This window comes from Panthera uncia, chromosome A2 (assembly GCF_023721935.1).
Source record: "Panthera uncia isolate 11264 chromosome A2, Puncia_PCG_1.0, whole genome shotgun sequence".
Lineage (NCBI taxonomy): Eukaryota > Metazoa > Chordata > Mammalia > Carnivora > Felidae > Panthera > Panthera uncia.
Genome location: NC_064816.1, coordinates 146,659,515 through 146,667,521, shown reverse-complemented (window position 1 = coordinate 146,667,521; position 8,007 = coordinate 146,659,515). Strand labels below are relative to the sequence as shown.

Here is an 8,007-nt window from a genome sequence, read left to right as displayed (position 1 = left end):
GAGCAGGGACCGTTTTGTTTGAAGACTAATGCCAGAGTACCTGACAATCTTTTTAAAATTATTTTTTAGTGTTTATTTAGTTTTGAGAGACAGATAGTGCACAAGCAGGGGAGGGGCAGGGAGAGAGGGAGACGCAGAACCTGAAACAGGCTCCAGGCTCCAAGCTGTCAGCACAGGGCCCGATACAGGGCTTGAACCCACAAACCGGGAGATCATGACCTGAGCTGAAGTGGGACGCTTAACCGACTGAGCCACCCAGGTGCCCCAGAGTATCTAGGAATTGTAATAAAAATTCCCCAAATTTCAGTAACTGTAAGATACATGGGAGGGTTTAAGGGGGAAAAAGGAAAAAAAAAAACCTGTTCAGCCTTATCAAAACCTTCAGACTCCTAAGAGCATCACTGTGGAACACAATATTGGTGGGGTGTCAATACAGGAATATATAAGTATATATTATATGTATTTATATTTATTATATGTTATGTATTATTTACTTTCCTGGAAGGGAACTATATATATATTATATATATTTATTATATATTATTATATATTATATATTATTATATGTATAATAATATATATAGTTTGTGTGTGTGTGTATATATATATTATAGTGTTGTTTTTGGCTTAAGTGCATTTTATTGGTTTTCTTTCAGAATCCTTCTACAAAAGAGTAAAGTTAAAAACCAGGGCCCTGGCAAGAAGGTACCTCTTTCTTTCCCGAGAGCCCTCCACCTGTCCCCATGTTCCCCAGCTGTGTCACTGCTGCAGTCCCTGGGGAGTGGAGGGCTCGCTATTTTCATCCCCCAGCAAGCCCAAAAAGGGAAGAGACCCATGACCCAGCTCCTGCCCCTCAGCCCCATCCCGCACATGTTGGTCCTGATGGGATCCAGTAAACATTCCCATTTATATGATTATTATATATAAGAATAACTATATATATTTTTCTCTTTTTCTTTCCTGTATGATTTATCTATATTTCTGATGTTTAGTACTGACATACAAAGTTCCTGAAAGCAGATATATAAAGCTTATCTCACCTCTCATAGCTAGGTATAACCAAGAGGGTGAAATTAAGCCTTGGTGGAAATAGCAGATGGTGCATCGCCCTGCTTTTCCTTGCTTCTAGTGCAAACTGAGTTTACCTTTCATTTCTCATCCTCTTCTGTTTGTGTACTTGAGATACTCATACTTCTTTAGATATTATTTAGATGTGGCCTCTATCATACTTTTAGGCAGAAAAGAGATGAATGAATTTGCTCTAGGAACCATTCCACTTAACTGTCTCAACGTATCTTCCAACTTACTACATGAATTAAAGATTCTCCACAGCATCAATTCTCAGAAAGGCTCACCTCGTGGTGTGTCCACTCTAAACGCAGATACACACAGATCAATCTCAAATCCTCAGATCAGATGAGTTCCAGGCAGCTGCCTAAAGCATCTACAGACTACGGATATCAACCTTTAAGCATCAATTCTAATCTGTAAAATATTTCTGACAGTAATTTGTTTAATCTGGAAAGTGCTTAGGGTAACACTATATTCTGGCTAAAGCAAACAAATGAGACTTCCTGAGATTTTACAGCTAAGAAATGACAGAATGGGGACCAGAAAACCATTCTTCAACTGCTAGCTGGCCTGGTTCCCCCTCCAGTCCCCAAAATAAAGGGTTAACCATATACCATATTATCCAAGCTAACATTCTTGCAGGAAGGGGGGGAAGAATGCATAATGAATGAATCAGGCAGCCAGTGTAAACCAGGCCTGGACCCAGGAAACCAGGTCAGGCTGCTTCTATAGGCTTCCTGCTTTCGATAAACCACTTTTGAGATTTGAGCCTGGTTGTACCAATACCAGCTATGGCCTTGGGTAATTACTTGGTTTCATGGAGCCTCTCTGGTTCCTTATTTAAAATATGAATATAATAATAACTCCTCCTATGATTCTAGCCACATCTAAGTAATAAAATGCCTGGCATGTAAAATGAACCAGATCCATGTAAGATACCAATAATCTTATTACTGCAATATGTAGCAAAAAGAAACTAAAGAATTTGAGCCATGTCTCAGAAGGACAGAATAATTGCACTTCGGGTGTTTCAGTCATTCTCTATTTGGGAGATGAGAGCCCGAGGGTCCAAAGGTCCCGTTTGTCCTAGTAAAGCACCGACTGGCTTGATGGGACACTCAGGGCTCATCAAAGTGCAGTCTGAGAGGCTATGGCATCTTTTGTCTGTACCACAGACTTCCACTATAAGAAGTGTTATAAACACATCTTTTATTGAGTACCCTTCTTTGTTGAGCATGCTGCTAGGAACTACGTGGTTATTTCCAATCTTCTAAATATTCCTTATATAAATATATGTAATTTATCACGATATTGTATACATGTAAATATAGGTGACCTATATCTGAAACAACTACATGATTTTCGCAAGGTCGTATGACTAGTGAGTGGAGAAAAAAAATGTTGCAGAGAGGGAACAGTGACTATGTATCAGGCACTGCCTCAGATAGACAAATCCAAATGTGGTCTTTGTACTTGCAAAGTTTACAGTCTACAAACAGAGACCAGAATTTATTCAAATAATCCTACAACCCCAAGTAAGGTTGCGATCGTGAAAAACCTTATGGGAGTTACACTGGAGGAATTGATGTCGTCTGACAAGTCAGGGGAGACATTTCTGCAAGCGTCATATTTGACTTGAGATTTAAAGGATTATTAGGAGCTAACCAGGTAGCAAAGGGTCAGGGGGGCTTTCCAGGCAAAGTTGTGTGAAGCTCATGTGCTAAAATCTTTTGGCAGGAGAGGACATGATGGGGGGGGGGGGGGGGGGGGGGTGGCTTTTGGCAGTGATGCAAGAGCAATGAAATCACCGGGGAGTGTGCTGGAAGGCGAGGTTGGAGAGGGGGGAGGGGCTTAGTCCATTAAGGGCCTGTGGGTCAGATAAAGACATGTGGACGCGGTCAGAAGAACTCACTAACAAGTTTTAAGTAGAGGAGTGATATGATATGATTTGTCTTCTGAAAGGCTGGCTCTGCCCGCAGGTACCAGCCAGATGGGACGGGATCAGACTGGATGTGGCAAAATCAGTGAGATCGTGGTGGCACCAGTGACAATGGGAGAAGTTGACGGGCAGATCTGACACATTTGATACTTAGGAGGTAAAACTGGGAGGACTTGAAGGGCGATTGGGGTGAAAGTCAAGGATGACAGAGCGTGGTGTCCGTTTTGTCTGTGCAGTAGAGGATGGGCTAAGAGACAGCAGAATGGGGCCAGAGTCGGTGAAATCATGAATGTGAGCTTGGACGTGGTGAGTTTGAGGTACGTTTGTGGTATCCAAGATGGGTTCTGACGTAGATGGTGGAGAAGAGTGGGATGGAGATGATATATCTCATCAGATATAAGATGATAACCAAAGCTGAAGCTGTGGATGGGCTGGTGTCAGGAAAGAATAATGAGATGAGAGAGAGCGGAGTATGGAGCCTTAAGGAACTGTCCATTGCATAACGTGAAGTGTCTATGACCATGGTGGAGGCCACAAGAATTCCTGCTTTTAGATGGAGGTGAGAATAGGCAGCAAATGACATTCGATCAACCCTGAGAACCAAATAATCTAAGTTTCCTATAAGCTTGAGTGTGAAAATATCTGAAGGAAATGTTTTCCTCCGGCTGGAGTTGGCCCTACCTCACTGGCGAGGACAGTAATTTCTCACAATCCATTTACCATGGTACCTCCTGGCCTATGTAGTTTGAGGACATCATTTGGCATTAATTAGTTTGTATGAGTTTTGACCTGCTTCCCCTCATTTGGAAGGAGGAAAGGAATTCCAGATCAATGTCTCCAAGTCAGTTATTTGGGGAAATCACACACAAAAAAGGAAAGCTTCCCTACACACCTAGCCCACCGAGTATTTCTAGAATCCGGAACGACTCTGGAATCTCTTTCCAATACGTTCGCTATTTAAGAGATGGAAAGCAGAGGACAGAAGGAATGCTCTGGAGCACTTTTCATCTGGTAGATGGAGAAAGTGAAGTGAAAGTTTTCAAGGGGAGAGCCAGAGCTCACACTAACTCGTGTTACAATTAGTACTTTTTCAAGGGAGGGCTTTGTACCAGTTGGTATTCTTTCTTAAAGAGTGCCCAGGAGTACGGTAGTGTCTGGCTTCCAAAATGTTCACAAATGTGTTCTAAATGTGGTGAATTATAATGAAAAAAAAATTATTGTTGAATTCTCCAACTGCTACAATGCTTTATTTAGGAATACAGCTTGGCAAAAACACATCCAAGGACACCACGTGTGATTTCCTCCGTGCTGATTTTGGAAGCTGGAATGTTTCTGCATACGCGCATCAGCAACATCTAAGCCAACACTCCTCTGGTATGTTGAGTATTTTCCACTGGTATTCCTTGCATTCTTGTGCATCACTTTCCATTAAATTCCTACAACCATGTCTTTAAACACGTTTTCTTTTATAAATAAAATGTATAATATAATTATGCAGGCTTGTTTAAATATGTATAATTTATAGCAACACTATAGATATCTTTCATCCAATATGTATATAAAGGAGATTATCGTTAAAGAGGCTCTCAATTTCACATACACTTAAATAACTGTCTTTTAATGTAAGATTTTCAAAAACACTGGGACTCTACACTCTTGTGTGTTTCTAACGAACGTTGTATTCCTTACTCTTCAATAAAAAGCAAAGGGGAAACAAGGATACCAGGTTCCTTGACCATAATGGAATTTTTAGCAATTGTTATAGGTAACATAAGCTATCATCCTAATTTTTCAGTTACGTGAACTATCTCACCTGTACATGGCCAAGGAATCGTGTTTGTCTGTTCAAATGTGCTTCCTAACAGATGTGTGTATACTGAGTATTGGTTTAACTCCCTTTTCCATCATATGGAACGGCTTTTCTAACAACGGCTTAACAGCCTTTCACTTCTTGGTTTACGTCCCATACTTAATCGTGACAAGGGCCTGCTCGTGTCCCCACAGGGCCTGTTTCAAACAGCACATTGATATGCCCTGAGCTCTTCTCCAAGTGACCAAGGGCCCGCGTCTGTCCACCGCACTGTGAACAGCAGCGGGAAAGCCCTCGAGAACACAGAGGAAATAGATGCCATGTTGTTTGGAAATATTTACATTGGGAAGCCATCATGTACGCAGATTTTTTTTTTTTCATTTAAAGCCGTGTTTTTGCCCTTTATCCATATTTTGGCTACGTTTGTTTTGTTTGGATAGTGAAAGCATGTGTCATTGTCAGCTGTTGTTGTTGTTTTAAATGTCTTTTGGCTTTCTGCAACAGCAATGTCAATTACAACAAAATTAAAGATGAGGTCTAAGGAAACAGTAATTTTTGTGTTTGCCGCGCAGAACATTTATAAAATTTACTTTTACAGCAGCATTAGTAAAAACTAGAGCAAAAATACTAAAAATAGATGAAGAAAAAAAATACAAAGAACCTGGAAAAAAGAAAAGCATTTCTGTTAAATATTTATTGTTATTTCGAGAGAGCTTAGGCATACGTGTTTTTTTTTTCTCACATGGATGTCATATTCATATTGCTCCTGTTTTAGTCTTAACTGTATTCTTTATGGTTGTCTTTTCTGCTTGAATGCAGAGTTGTTCAGATTGTTATTTCTGTGTAAGATATGTTACCCAATGGGGAGGGTTGAGAAAAAATAAAATGGTTTTCTTCAGCCATTTAATATCGGGACTATAAATGACCTCTTCTACTTGTTCACTAATAAACAGAATGGTGAGGATCCCAAGAAAAACAAAATAATCTGCTTGGTGATCTTGGGGTACCCATCATGAAGGTTGATATTTGTAGACGTGTCCTCCAGGCATCATCATGATCATGTATTTCAGGCATGTTTCCTCACCACGACTCAATGTAATTGTTGACTTTCAGAGAGATTTTCTTCAGACAACGGGGGTATGTTGGTGGCAGACACAAAGCTGGAACTTACTGACCCTAGGAGCTTTGAGAACATTCTGCAATTTACTGGCCACAGCACAGAATTTTTTCTTCAGTACTACTTGGCTGACCGGAGTTCAATGTCTCCTCTAGGTGAGTTCCAAATGCTTTTGAAAGTAGTGGGAAGGTTATACCTCTGAGCACAGTCAAGATATTTAAGGTGAAACTTGTGTTTATGTGTTGTTCGTATTTGTACATGTGTGTATATGAGCGTGCATATGTGTTTATGTACATGAGTGTGTGTGTTAAGAAGAGGTTGAAGAATTCCTTCTAGAATGCAAATATTTTTTATTTACCATTACTTCTCAACAGAATAATGGAATGATTCATTTTAAGTACTCATAAGAGGAGAATGTGTTTGCATATATAGACTATGCAAAAATATATGTAGGAGACTATAATAAAATGCATTTAAAGAAATTTTTTAATGCTTTATTTTTGAGACAGAGAGGGATAGAGCATGAACAGGGAAGGGGCAGAGAGAGAGGGAGACACAAACTCCAATGCAGACTCCAGGCTCTGAGCTGTCTGCACAGAGCCTGACGCAGGGGCTCGACACAGGGCTCGAACTCAGGAACCGCGAGATCGTGACCTGAGCCAAAGTCAGACGCTTAACTGACGGAGCCACCTAGACGCCCCATGAAATGCATTTTTAAAGTGGGGCACCTAGGTGACTCAGTCGGTTAAGTGTCCGACCTCAGCTCAGGTCACGATCTCGCGGTTTGAGAGTTCGAGCCCCGCATTGGGTTGTGTGTTAACAGCTGGGAGCCTGGAGCCTGTTTCAGATTCTGTGTCTCCCTCTCTCTCTCTCTGCCCCTCCCCCACCACACAGTCTCAAAAATAAACATTCAAGGGGCACCTGGGTTGCTCAGTCAGTTAAGCCTCCAACTTCCGTTCAGGTCATGATCTCACAGTTCATGGGTTCGAGCCCCATGTCGAGCTCTGTGCTGACAGCTTAGAGCCTGGACTGCTTCAGATTCTGTGTCTCCCTCTCTCTCTCTGCCCCTCCCCCCACTCGTGCTCTCTCTCTCTCTCTCTCACTCTCTATCTCAAAAATAAATGAACATTGAAAAAAAATTTAAACATTAAAGATGCATTTGGAGATATCACAGAATTCAAGATTCTGCTATATTTATCTTTTTTTTTTTTTAATTTTTTTTCAACGTTTTTTATTTATTTTTGGGACAGAGAGAGACAGAGCATGAACGGGGGAGGGGCAGAGAGAGAGGGTGACACAGAATCGGAAACAGGCTCCAGGCTCCGAGCCATCAGCCCAGAGCCTGACGCGGGGCTCGAACTCACGGACCGCGAGATCGTGACCTGGCTGAAGTCGGACGCTTAACCGACTGCGCCACCCAGGCGCCCCTCTGCTATATTTATCTTTAAACTTTGATATGTTAATGGTTCCTCAAGTAAATTTATCAGTATGGTTATTTTTAATCACTGGTGTTAAGGTCATCGCACTAAAAGTTTCAGAAGAGACAGAAAATACGAACAGCCTATTTGTAAGTAAGCAAACAAACTTTACGTCCAAGAAAAGGTATCCTCTCCTGTGGCTAGTTCGTTAAATGTAATGTTTTCGCCATTAGTAACAGACATCTTGCGAAGGCATCATAATACTTTGGTAAAAATTTTCATTAGACCAGAGAAGGTAATTGTTCTCAAAGTGTGGTTCCCATCAGGATCACTTGGGAACTTGTTAGAAACACAAATTCTCAGACGCCACTTCAGACCTACTGGTGAGGCCCAACAATCTGCAGGTGATTCTGTATCAGGCTGAAGTTTGACATGTGGCAAAATATAATATGGCCCTGGCAAAGATACCCACGCCCTCACACATGTAAGCACCTGCTCTCTATACAAAAGCAGTAGGAAGAGGAAGATTCCTGCGTGAAGAAAATTGCTTTAAGCATCCAGTTGAATCATAATGTTTGTCTTTTCGTACAAATAGCTCAACTCTTATCCAGATTTGAACCGGCTCTGCAATCTATTTTAATTCTTCCTGGAT

The 8,007-nt window shown here is 41.2% G+C and overlaps 1 long non-coding RNA gene across 1 annotated transcript; it reads left to right on the top strand.

The window, feature by feature from the left end:
- The first annotated feature begins 2,945 nt into the window (after positions 1-2,945).
- LOC125930184 (uncharacterized) lies at positions 2,946-6,491 on the top strand. The gene is made up of 3 exons (XR_007460104.1): positions 2,946-3,167; positions 4,265-4,384; positions 5,934-6,491. It is a non-coding gene; the product is annotated as an uncharacterized LOC125930184 (long non-coding RNA).
- Positions 6,492-8,007: the final 1,516 nt, after the last annotated feature.